Raw genomic sequence first — 14,074 nt, forward strand, 5'->3', positions numbered from 1 at the left:
AGGGACACTTAACTTCTTGGAGCCTCCATTTCCCTTGTGTAACATGCAGATTCTTTTGATGTTGTGATGTTACTTGAGTATTCTGAATATTGCCGAGCACACTGCAAGGGCATCTTAAATGCCAGCTACTATCATGTAACTGCTATTGATGTTTGCATTGAGTTGTAATAATAACAGTGGTGAAAGTAAATGAAGGAGTTAAGTAATAGGAAGAAAATGATGGTAATGAGCAAAGTAAAGTCTCTCTTAAGAAAGGAAGTAAAACAGTGCATGCACATAATCCTACAGACTCAGAATTTAAAGGTAAATCTCAATTATTTATAAACTGCTCTGCAAAAGGGGAGGAAGGAAGCACTCTCCAGTCAGAACAGAGCTGTGTTCCTTCACAAACCAGTTATTCAGTGTCTTTTTTCCTGGTAGTACATCCCAACACCCACTCAGAGAATTACCTTGGGGTCACTGGGAGGATGAAGGACCATATGACACTCAGGGAGAGATGATGAGGCCACAAAGTCTGGTAAGGGAGGGAAAGGAGGAGTTAGCAACCTTCCCACCAAAGACGCTATTTACAAGAGTGAAGATAACATAAATACAAATGTCCTCATGTTATTTGTCCAATAAACACTAAACCTATAAACACAACAGCATTTGAATTAGAGGATGAAGAGTTTAACTTTATCAGACTATTGACAAATAATGCTGAAGGGGTCATTTCTCCATCAATTCCTCTTCTATGGTTTAAGATTTTCCACTTAATATTAACCCCAACCCTGAAGGAACAGCATAGTCTGCAGGGGATCAGGACAGTGGCATCACAGTAGCAGTAATATTTTCATTGATTGCACTCCTACAATGTGTCAGCACAGTGCTAAATATTTTATATGCATTATCTTGTTTAATTCTACTAAATGCCCTTTGGAAAAAGGACTATAGAAGGAAACTAAGTTCTAGAGAACTAAGCAATTTGTCCAAGGGCATACAGCTAGAAAGTATTGAATTGAGGATCCAAACCCAATTTTAACCAACTCCTGGAAAAGCACCTTAGATCCATATGTTATATCCAAGTTAGGAATGTCCTTATTTCTCACATGAAAGAGGCCAAGTCAGGACTGATCTCGGGAGTGAGTGAGAAACACCTTTTTCATACCCACAGTTGACCAAAATTATTGAATGGGTAAGTACATGTGGGAATCTGCTCTTGTGGCTGCTGTTGTTGTTTTGTAATGGATAATGTGGAAAAAAATCATAAACAGTGAAAAAGAGTCCCTTTTCCTAAGAAAGCTTAATATCCAAAGATATGAAAAGGACAAAGACAGGATGCTGTCGGCAGGCAGGATCCATGATGGGTGGGCCGCTCTCCAGCAGCACTAGAGGTAATATGGGTCCCTTCAGCAGTGGCTGCAGCACTTGGTATGTGGAAAGGCTTCCCTGCAATCTACTATAGTGCACAGAGAGAGGGTCATTAATAATCATTAGCGTAAAGCTTACAGGTGCTACAGCAGATGTTACCTGGCAGGAAAATTGGCAGCATCTGAGAACACAAACCAGGAAATAATTTTCATCATGGGACAATTCTCAAAAGATGTACGGACTAATTCAGAATGTGTTTACTCTCCTAGACTTCACAAGTGAAGAGATTGTCACCTCCTCTGACCCTTTCAGAAATAAGATGCCCCTCCTGTGTGCTCCCAATGTTCTGCCACTTACCTCTATCAAAATCTCTAATCAACTGAGTTATATTTATGTTTTCATGTATTCCTCTTTACTAGATTGTGAAAGAAGACATGTTTCCTTATCTTTGGATCTCTGTCATCCAGCACATTATAGGTGCTCCATACTGAATGAATGAGTAAATAAATGAAGGAATGAGCCAACAGATGGGTGGGTGGATAGATGAATGAATAGATGGATGGGAGGTGAAAATCATAGCCTATAAAAAAACATTTTTTCAATCAACCTTCACCCTCAGAACCAACACCCTTAAAAATGACCTTACCTTTGAAAAAATTGTTATTACACTATGTATGTGCACACCCACAATCCTACTTAATCCTCAAAACAGCCTTTTATATCACATAAGAAAAATGTGAAAGTAAATGATGAAAATAGCTCACAAAGAATAAGTGACTTTCCCAATGTTGAGCAGTAAGTAGTGGTAGAGTTAAATTTTAGTCCAGGTTTCCTAGTGACCCCCATATGGATTCTTCCTGTGACTACAGCACACTCTTCCCCAAGCCACTAGGGAAGCAGCTCTCACTCAGAATGAGACCCTGCTCTCTAAGATCTCCACCCAAGAAGACAAGTTGAGCAGACTCCTGTGTACTTGCATTACAAGGCACAGAATCCTTAAGCTTTCCTGCCTGTTTGTTCTCTAGAAGAAATCAGCATTTCTTCCCTGCCTCAATTGGTGACTGAAGACCAGAGTTGAGGACAAAGAGGAAATTGAGATTCTTCAGTGATGGGGCCAGGAAGCTCCTGTAAGGAAAGGAATGGGTGTACTCTCTACTCTCCAGAGCCAAGTGCCCTACTAAAGATAAGAGGTGACTGCAAGTAAAGGAAAATGGCAGTGTATCTCCATTTGCTCATCTAATTTAGAGGGTTTTTCTTCCCCTTTACTCCTACTAATCATGGGAAGCTATATGGAGATAGACATTAGGGCAAAGAGAAGGTGTTGATATACAGCAACTGCATGCCCAAAAGCTCTATTTGACACACAAGAATAAGAGGGCTTTTCCTGGGAAGCAAATAGAAAGCCAAAATGATAGCCTGGTTTGTATTATGTGGGTTGTGCCTTCTCCACAGACTTTAGCTATGACTAGATAGACTAGTCATTAACTAGACTTTAGCTAAAAGGACTCAAAAGATTGCAAAGTGCTATGGACTAAAAGATAAGAGTGAATAATCAGCAAAGCCAGTAGAGTAGAATCGAATAGAGAAAGAGCAAGAAGCTGGCTTCATTATGGGAGCTCACTAAACAAGATCAAATTCCATATGGCAAGCAGTCAGGGAGGGGATTATAAACTAGTTAGAATCCCAAAAGCATAGACTGAATCTTATGATCCAAACCAGTCTCTCTCTCTCTCTCTCTCTCTCTCTCTCTCTCTCTCTCTCTCTCTCTCTCTCTTTCTCCCCCTCCCTGTCTTTTTTGAAAAAACCTCAAACCAAGTCAGGATAATTTTCCTAATTCAAAGTCAACCCTAATTTAAAGTCAAACTTTAAATATGATCAATGAGTGTTTGATGGACTGAGAGAAGATGTGTACTTGCTAGATGCTGGCCGTTGCTTCCTTTCCATCCTCCAGCTCTAAGAGAGATTATCCCATGTAGCCAACTTCATTTAGAAACATACTAGAAAGGGGATATAGGGAAAAGAGCTTAGTTTGACCCAGCTAAACACCCACAAAGCCATCATAAGAATCCAGCTACCAAAAACTGTACAGTAAGGTCACCACTGGAAACCCTAAAGATTCCATACACATGTTCTATGAGAAAACAAAGAATTAGGTGATTGCCTCAGTAAGAGCATCAACAATGAACAGAGGTGTGCACAAGAGGAAAGTTTGGTAGGAGTTGCATGTCCTTTTGTCTCTCCCTCCTCCCTGAGCCAGAATCCATGACAGTCACAGACATGTGCTGCTCAGATCACACTTTAAAATGGATTCATTGATAACTTCCAAGGATATGATTATCTAATTGTCTCCAGCTGTGAATTCCTTTGGGTTTACCACAACTTCTTTGGTTGACAATAGCAGTGACCAAGGAAAACTGGCATAAGAACCCAACCATTTCCATCTACGTGGACACTTTGAACAGCCATCTGTGCTTTTCCTGTTGAGCTATCAAAGATGTTTTTTTAGATCTGCATAGCAATCTAACAGCCACATCAAATGAATCTTATTTCCTTCCTTTTTCTCTCACAGGCATTACTCTATTAAAAAATGCTTGCATGCCTAAATCTATTGCAACATCAACTTCTAGAGGACTCAACTAACACACTGGTAACTATGTTCATGGTGATACTGGTATAGACAAAACCATGCACTGCCAATCTGATAAAAGTACCACAATAATTAATACAATAATTGGGACAGGCACAGTAATGCATGACTGTAATTCCAGCTACTCAGAAGTATCATGGTCTCAGTCTGGCCCTGGATAAAAATACAAAACTCTAGCTAATAAATAAAGCAAAAAGGGCTAGGGGAATGGTTCAAGTGATAGAGTGCTTGTCTAGCAAGCATAAGGCCCTGAGTCGGAAGGAAGGAAGGAAAGAAGGAAGGAAGGAAGGAAGAAAGGAAGGAAGGAAGAAAGAAAGGAAGAATGAATGAACAGGAAGCTGAGGTCATTACAATAAAAAGTAACTGTCTCTTGGCTGGATCCTATCCCTAAGCTAGAGTTCAGAAATGGAAATTATTGCCCATACAATATGCAAACATTTACTGTAACACCATGCAAATATTTACTGTAATGATTCTGTAATCTGTCCTTAAAGTGACCTGTGGCCTCTTAGTTGAGCTAGAGTAAACTTCACATTGGATCCTTGGTCTTTGAAGTGAAATCTATTGAGTGTGGAAGGCTAAGTGTAAGCTTCTGCACTTCATTCTACACTAGATAGCAGGTTGAAAACAATATTGCGTAATGAGGAAATGAGAGACCACTTAAGTACCTAAAGGATGCAGAAATGGCAGTCCTTATATCCCCATTTAATTCACTACTCAGACGTTGTAGACACCAGAGAGCTGCTGGAGAAGGACTGCACGCTGCAACAATGTCACAGCCACCACACGCTTGTATACAGCTACAGCAGACTAATATACTTTCAAATAAGTGGTATGTGGGCAAGGATTTGAGGAAAGCCTTCTTTCTATCCCAGTCAGGAAAGAGAAGTGAAAACAGTTCATATGGTATACATAATGATACATATCTTCAGTTTTACCCTAGAACTCTATTAACTCTTCTTGCCTCAGAATCCATTCAAAATAGATATTTTTTCACAGTGATAGTTTATATTGAGAACATGATGCAGACCCAACTAATTAAGCAAGAGGTACCCTCAAGAAACAAGTATAATGCAGAGATCTCATGTATCTGTCACTTGAGTAAAGTTGTTAGAGGTCCAGTGTTGGGAGCATATTGAGACAACCCCTCTAAAGGAAAGGACAGAACATGTGAAAGAATAAGCTTGGATTATCTTAAACTGTACACTACAATAAACTCAAAATGAATTAAAGACTTAAACCTTAGAACTATAGCCATAAAACTTCTCAAAGAAAACATAAAGAAATACTCCTTGACACCAGACTTGGCAATGATTTCTTGGATATGACATAAAAAGTACAAGTCATAAAAGCAAAAATGGATAACTGGGACTACATCAAACTAAAAGACTTTTACAAAGCAAAGAAAATAATCAACAGAATGAAAAGGCAAACTATGGGATGGGAAAAAAATTTGCAAACCATGTATCTGATAAAATGTTCTTTCTATATACAAGAAACTACTACAATTCAATGGCAGTAAGCAAATAAATAACTCATCTTTAAAAATGTCAAAGGAACTGAATAGACATTTCACTAAAGAAGACATACAAATGGTCAATAGTTAAATAAAAAGATGTTTGCTATGACCTGATGTGGTTTGTTCCCAGGAGTTCAAGTGTTGGAAGTTTGGTTCCCAGTGTGATGTTAGGAAGTGGTGGGACCTTTAAGAAGTGGGGCTTAGAAGTCATGACAGGCACTGCCTCAGAAGGGAGCATGTAGTCCTCATGGGACTCCTGGTTATTTCTCGTAATAGAGTTGTTATAAAAGAAGTAAGCTGGGTCCCTCACCTCTTTGGCTTCCTGTTTGATGATATGATCTCTTCCTCTTTCATGTGTTCCTGTCATTGGGATTCCATCCACTATGAGGATATGCACTCAGAGGGGCCCTTGTCAGAGCTGGTAACATGCTATTTGTATTTTCAGCCTCCAAAACTGTAAGCTAAATAAATCTCTTTTCTTTATAAGTTCCCAACCTCAGTATTTCATTTTAGTAACAAAGAACTGACTGATGCAGTGCTGAACATCACTAATCATTAGGGAAATCAAAATTAAAATCAAAATCACAATGAGAAATCACCTCACATCTGTTAGGATGGCTGTTTAAAAAGGATAACAAACATTGGTGAGAGTATGAATAAAAGGGAGCCCTTGCCTACTGTGGTGGGAATTCAAACTGGTGCAGCTACTAGGAAAACCCCTATTGCAGGCTCCTAAAAAGTTAAACAGAACTCCCATATAATCCAGCAACCTCACCTCTGGGCATATGCCCAAGAGAATCGAAATCAGGACCTCAAAGAGATATTATCTTACTCAAGCTCATTGCAACATTATTCACAATAGCTAAGCCGTGAAAACAACCTAAATGTTCATCGGCAGATAAATGAATAAAGGAAATGGGGCATGTGCATACAATGAATTATTACCCACCCTTAAAAAAGAAGAAAGTCCTGAAGTTTATTAATGTAAATGACATAAGCCAGATACTTCAAGATAAAATTTGTGTTGGCCAAATTTCTATCACTATGAAAAAAAAATACCTGAGCTAATTAACTTATAAGAAGGAAAGGTTTATTTTGGCTCACTTTCCAGAAGTTTCAGTTCATGGTCACTTGGCCCTGTGGCATGGCAGAACAGTCTTTCTGGGAGCACAAGTCAAATGAAACTGCTCACTTCATAGCAGCCAGGAACCAAAACAAGAGAGGAAGGGGCCAGTGACCTGCTTCCTCCAAGTAGACCTTACCTCCTCCAGTTTCCACAACATCCTAGCAATGCCATCAGCTGGAGACCAGGTTTTTAGCATATGGGCTTGGGGGACATTTGAAATCAAAACCATAAGACATTTATATGATGAATCAAAAATAATCACATTCATAGATGCAGAAAATGGAATGGTAGATGCCTGGGACTATGGGCAGAGTCACAGAATACAAAGTTTCAGTTATATAAGATGAGTAAGTCATAGACATCTACCGTATGGTATCATGCCTACAGTCATAATGCTGTTATTGTACACTTAAAAATTTGCTGAGACAGTGGATCTCAGAAAATCATAATAATGATTTTTTATTACAAATAAGAAGGCAGGGGAAACTTTTGGAGGTGCTGGATAGGTTGATGACATAGACTGTGGTTATGGTTTCACAAGTGTATAATTATACCCCAATTTGTCAAATTGTATAAATTAAGTATGTACAGTTCTGTTACGTCAATCACACTTCCATAAAGAGGCTTTGAAAGGAAAAGTGTAAAAAACAAATTGCACTGCTTCCATCCTCTACCATAAAAAATGAAGCACACACCTAGCAGTTTCAGCTTCCTGTGAGTTGTAGAAAAAACGTGTTGCACAGCTAGGAATACAGCACCAGCCCAAGATGTGGAAGACAGTAACTGCAAGTGGAGCCTGAAGCAGGAACACAACCAGCCTTTTGTCCAGACTGCAGGGCAGGTATCTCTGCAACGTTCTTGCAAACCTTGTGGTGTTTGAGGCGCTAGTGATGGTAAAAGACATAGTTTCATGGCAAACCTAGGAGAAGAAGGACAATGCAGAATCTGGAGTTCTAGAAAAAAGCCTCAACTTTTACAGTGGAGAATTGCATGCCTTAAAAAAGCAAACAAACATAAAAACTTACAAGCCCTTGACGGTTTCCAATCTCAGAGAGAGATGGAATACTTATTCATGAAATACCAAGCAAATGTGCAGTCCAAACTGGGTCCCAACTGACCTGCAAAGTAATAAAATCAGGCTGTCCCAAAGGCAATTCAAAGAGATGGAGCATTGGAAGAAAGGCAGAACATGAGTGGGGATCACTCATCACATTTACACCATCACATTTCTCACAGTTCACACAGATAGTCAGATGGGATGCCTTGTAAGATGAGCTGGAGCAAAAGAATAAGTCCAAGTCTACTTTATGGGTGGTTTGATGGGGGTGAGCTTCCTTACAGTCTTACTCCAGGGTAGCCTTGAAAGAGAGAAGAAAGAAAGCCTTTCAGTGGGTAGTTTTGGTAATACACTGATCATCTACTTTGTATGGGAAAATAAAAGACTTGGGGTTAATACATATACAGTTGTGTGTCACTTAAAGAGGACACATGTGAACATCAGAAAGTATTTACACAAATCTGAATAATATAGATCCATCACTCAACATAGCCTCTTTTTTTTTTTTCTAGTCTCATTCTTTTTTTTTTTTTTCATTTTTCTTTTATTATTCATATGTGCATACAAGGCTTGGTTCATTTCTCCCCCCTGCCCCCACCCCCTCCCTTACCACCCACTCCACCCCCTCCCGCTCCCCCCCCCTCAATACCCAGCAGAAAGTATTTTGCCCTTATCTCTAATTTTGTTGTAGAGAGAGTATAAGCAATAATAGGAAGGAACAAGGGGTTTTGCTGGTTGAGATAAGGATAGCTATACAGGGCATTGACTCACATTGATTTCCTGTGCGTGGGTGTTACCTTCTAGGTTAATTCTTTTTGATCTAACCTTTTCTCTAGTTCCTGGTCCCCTTTTCCTATTGGCCTCAGTTGCTTTAAGGTATCTGCTTTAGTTTCTCTGCATTAAGGGCAACAAATGCTAGCTAGTTTTTTAGGTGTCTTACCTATCCTCACCCCTCCCTTGTGTGCTCTCGCTTTTATCATGTGCTCATAGTCCAATCCCCTTGTTGTGTTTACCCTTGATCTAATGTCCACATATGAGGGAGAACATACGATTTTTGGTCTTTTGGGCCAGGCTAACCTCACTCAGAATGATGTCTCTTGAAGTATAAGATGTATGAGTTAGCTGACAGCATAATCCAACATACTGTTTTACAGCTAACTTTTTTTTTACAAATAGAAAGAGCACAGTCTAACATATGATTAAAAATTGTATTAAGTAAATACACAAGCCAGTAACCTTCTCACTTATTAGCAAGTATTATGTACTGTACATAATTGTTTGTGCTGTACTCTAATGACTGACAGTGCAAGAGTTTCATTCATACCAACATCCCTAAAAACACAAGCAGCATGCTTGAACATTATGACACTCTCTGTCAGTAGGTGATAGGATTTTTTCAGCTCCATTATAATCACACAAAACCATGTACAAGGCAATATAAGTATAAGTATAAAGTTTGGTGATATTTACATTACCCATTAGCACCTAGAAGAAAGCATCTATCACAGAAAAGGCAGTAAATTTCCAATTAGATAAATTGAATCAGTCAGTTGATATTAGCCAGCCCTGTCAGCTGCCAAGTGCAATTGCTGGAAAAATAGGCACATGAACAAAGTGGCAGAAGTAAGACTTTGCATGAAACCAACAGCATAGACTCTGAACTAGCAAGGGATTCACAACACATAGCAAAGTTGATCTAGCTATTGTCATCTCTGAATGTCTAACCTGCAAGCAACTAAGATCAAAGTTGAGACTGGCATCATTCCTTAACAAGTCCAGCTGGCCACATCATGGTGTATTGGCTATAATGGGTTTCTTTCAACCTGGGAGACTACATGATACATTCTGACAAAAATAGTCTTTTAGGTATGGTTTTGCATTTCCTCCTGACAGAACCTCAAGCAGTACCATGATTCAGGGCCAATGAGGGGCTGACTTACAGGCATAGAATCCCATACCAACATAGCATTTAACCAAACAGTCCACTTCAGTGGGAGTTCTGGAGTTTGCCCATCACCATGGACATTGCTAAAGGAATACATGGCGTCATGAGAAGCAGCCAGCTTGACATAACTGTGCAATGACTGGCCACCATGCTTCCTGTCTCTGTATTTACCATCCTTCCATATTATTATGACAAGAAAAGCTTAGAATGAGATATAAAATTAAAGTTTAAACTGGAAAGTCTTTTAATAACTTAAAGCTTTGGGTGAATTATAGGATCTGCCCCAAATGGGTAAGAGCTGCTCTCCATTGAGAGATTAGGCATCATCAGGTGGGAGCAGTGGCTATAGAAAAATAAAATCATTTTATGTTGGTATTTCTCTTAATTGAGCACACTCAATAAACTGGCTGCATTTGTTGTTTTTACCCATCAACAGCAAGGCCCATTCTGGGAAGGCACAGATGTTGCACCCATAGTGTACAATTTGGTGCTCACAGATTGACATTCTCCAAGGGTACCTTTCTCTAATGGCTGCTGAATTATTCACATCTTCAAGTGCTTTCTGAGCTTAGCTTGTCATTATTAAGTGTCCTTTCTGCAACACCCACCCTCTCTCCCTCTATAAAAGAACCTTCTTCCCTATTGTCTTCCTCATTTGCAATTCATTCTCCTAATCATCACAGCACCAGGACTCTTTCTACATAATTCCCTCTCTCTTCAATTATGGGAGGGAGAAGCAGCAGCTGACTACTTCAAAGATTCACTCTTTTTAAAAAATTTATTGTTTCCTGATTGGAAAACACTTTAAATAAAATGTCCTAAATATACTTAACTGCTCTTTCATTTTAATTTAATATTGGGAGGTACAAAAAAAAGAAGACTAATTGAGCTTTAACAATATGCCTTTGTAAGGTTGGGAGAATTTAAGTGGCTTTATAGTGCTATAGAATTTGGAAACCTCATGGAATGAGTGCTCATTTTTTTGTTATTGTTTTCTACCTTATAGAGAAAATCACTATGCATGTGTGTATACATATGCATACATTTCACTATATACGTATATGTATGGGTATGCACATGTGTATATAAATGAACAATCTTTGAATTTTATTATATGTATATATTCATAATAGACATATACACACATTCAAACATTTCTACATACATATATCCCTTACAGGTATTATTTATACACATGTACCTATAACCACACTAACACATATACACACAACTCACCAAAAACCTATATATTTATATACGCATATATATATATATATATATATATATATATAGTGTGTGTGTGTGTGTGTGTGTGTGTGTGTGTGTGTGTGTACTTCCCAAAAAAACAAAAACAAAAATCTCTGGGCAATTTTGACCAAAAAATTAGTGCACATACTCTTTGACTTCCTTCCAAAACTTAAATGCCCTGCTCACTCACCTGCCTAGAACCAAACCCTGCATACTTGCACAAAATCTCATCTTCCATCTCCTATATAAGGACATCTAAACTGTACCACACTTATGCCATCTATTTTTCATAACTACTGTTATGACTTTTCTAACTTAAGAGGAAATAATTACAGTAACATGTCTCTTCTCAGTCCCTCTTCTTCCAGCTTCTGTCCCATTTCTCTGTTCCTCTATATATTAAAACTCCTTGAAGGAGTTGCCTCTATTTACTATCTTGAAGTTCTTTCACCCCAAACTTTCCTAAAGAAATTCCACTTAGGCTTTTGCCACCCAAACCACTGAAAGTGCCTTTGTCAAGGTCAAATTGCTGAATCATAAGTCAATATTGGTTCCCATTATACTTGAGCTACCAGCAACAATTAACCCCATTGTTCATTACTTTCTCTTAAATATTCCTATTTTAATTTTTCCTCTAGGACATCATATAGCTCTGATGTCTTCCAAACTCTGACCACACTTTCTTAATATTTTTTAACTCCTATTTTTTACCTCCTAATTTTAGGTCATAAAGATTTAATCCTTGAATACTGTCTCCTTGGCATTTTCCTCCAGTCTCCTGGTTTGAAGTTCCATCCAGAAGCTGATCACTCCCAAACACTTAAAAAATTTCCAGCTTAATCTTCTGCTCAGAATTCCACATCCATCTGCCTACTGGACAAATGCCTAACACGCATCTCCAATTTAACAGGTCTGGCACTGAAATCTCGATCTTCCTCCCAAAGCCTGCTCTGCCAGCAGTCTTTCCCAGCTTGGGTTATGTGCCCCCGACCTTTCAGTTGCTTGGAATCATCTTGGACCTCTCTTACATTCCATTGACTCCACTGCTGTCTTCTTGGTCCCAGGCACCATCATTAAGTGCCTAGATTATTACAAAGGCTTCCTAATTTGTTTTCCAGCCTTTTTCCCTCTACAGCATGAGCCTATCACAGCAGTTACAATTATCCTTTTTAAATGTAAGTCAGATCATTGATGCTTCGCTCAAAACCTTCCAGTGGCTTTTCATTTCATCAGGGTAAATGCCATTCCTTAGACAGTCTATGAAATGTATATCCCTGAAGTCTCTGTCCTTGTCTTTTCCTACACTCCCACTTGTTGATTCTGCCCCAGCTACAGTGACCTTCCTGCTATTACAAAGCAGGTCAGTCATGACCTACCCCTCTGCCCATATAGCCACATGGCCAATTCCCCCTCTCTTTCAAGTCTTTACTCAAATACTATCATTTCATTGAACCGCTTTCATTAAATTTCTCCTTTCTTTTATTCTTTTTTTGTAAAACTTAAGATTTAACATGAAAAAATTAGTGTAGTGGGGATTGAACTCAGGGCTTCATACTTGCCACCTTACAGCTTGAGCCACACTTCCAGTCCTTTTTGCTGTGCTTATTTTGAAGATAGGGTCTTGCTTTTTGCCCAGGCCAGCCTGGACCAAGATCCTATTTTACTTGCCCCACTGTCTCTGGGAAGACAGGTGTGCACCACCACATCAACTTTATTTCCGTTGAGATAGAAGTTTACAAACTTTTTTGTCATTGCCTGGGCTGACCTGGAATGGTGATTCTCCTGATCTCAGCCTCCCAGGTTGCTAGGATTACAGGTGTGAGCCACTGGCACCCAGCAATAATTGACTTATTAATTATATTTCCTATTGGTCTCCAACAGAATATAAATTACATGAAAACAAATCATATCTTCTGATTATTGTTTTTTTAATATCCTATCTCCAGTGTCCAGAAAAGTATCTATCACATAGTAGGCATTTTCTAAAAGTTTGTTGAGTAAATTAAAGAGTCAGTCCACATCCTTGACTGAGGACTTTATGCAAAGCACTGAGCCAAGCACTGATGATGTTGGAATGAACAGAACAAGATCCCTGCCCTCAAAGAACTTATTGTAGCCAAGTATTAATGGAGTCATCCAAGCAAAGACTGCCTGGAAGTATGACTACTGGAGTCCTGAAGAGGTTTCTTTTTCCCCAGTCTACCTCACATACAAGTTCAGTGATGCTTGAAACTCCATAATTAAAGATTAAGCACTCTGCACTCTGTGACCTTGAGCAGAGTGTTTAACACCTCTAAGTCTCCAACTGCTTATTTGTAAATTGGGATAATAGTGCCCATCTCACAAGTTGTTCTGAGGACTAAATCAGTTAATCCTTTTAAAAAGGCTTAGTGCCATCTCTAGCATGTAGTAAACATGAATGAATGTTAGCTATTTTCATCCATTCTCTTGACTCAAAATCCTTATCCTTATTAAAATGCAAAATCTTTTTATGGAGGTACTGAGAATATTTGAAAATCAAATGGAGCAATTGATGACACCATGGTACAGAGTTACTTTTTGACAAGAACAAGGAGAAATAACCATGCTTATCATACTTATCATCATCCACAAAATGAGGGTGTTCTTAACTAAATTCTCTACTGAAGGATTCACGAAGGTATAGGAAAATAAATCATAGAAAGGAATAATACAACTCCCCTCTCTAGGCATCTTCATATGTATCCTCAAGGTTGTATTTCCTACTTATTTTTCTTAAACAAATAATAAATAGAAGTAAATGACAATAGACTCACATTATTAAAAAGGCAGTTTTTTTTTGTATGTGGTACTCGGGATTGAACCTATAACATGCTAGACAAGCTCTCTACCTCTCTGGCCATGCCCCAGCCCAAAAGGCTCAAAATGAGCCATTAACATTGGCTCATTTCTTTATATTTTATACAATTTACTCTCAGAACATCTCTAAGAGATATGTGTTATCCTTGTCTTACAGTCAAGGAAACAAAAGCTTATTGATGATTAATTAATTGTCCCAAATCATAAAGTTAATAATTAATGTTCAGCTCCTGGAACCAAAGCTAAGTTTCTCAGTCTAAACCTGAGCAACACTCTATCTTACATCCAGTAAAATCTGAGAGCTGTGAAAAAACAGACGCAAACAAATAGCAACAACAACAACA

The sequence above is a fragment of the Castor canadensis genome, chromosome 14 (assembly GCF_047511655.1).
Source record: "Castor canadensis chromosome 14, mCasCan1.hap1v2, whole genome shotgun sequence".
NCBI lineage: Eukaryota > Metazoa > Chordata > Mammalia > Rodentia > Castoridae > Castor > Castor canadensis.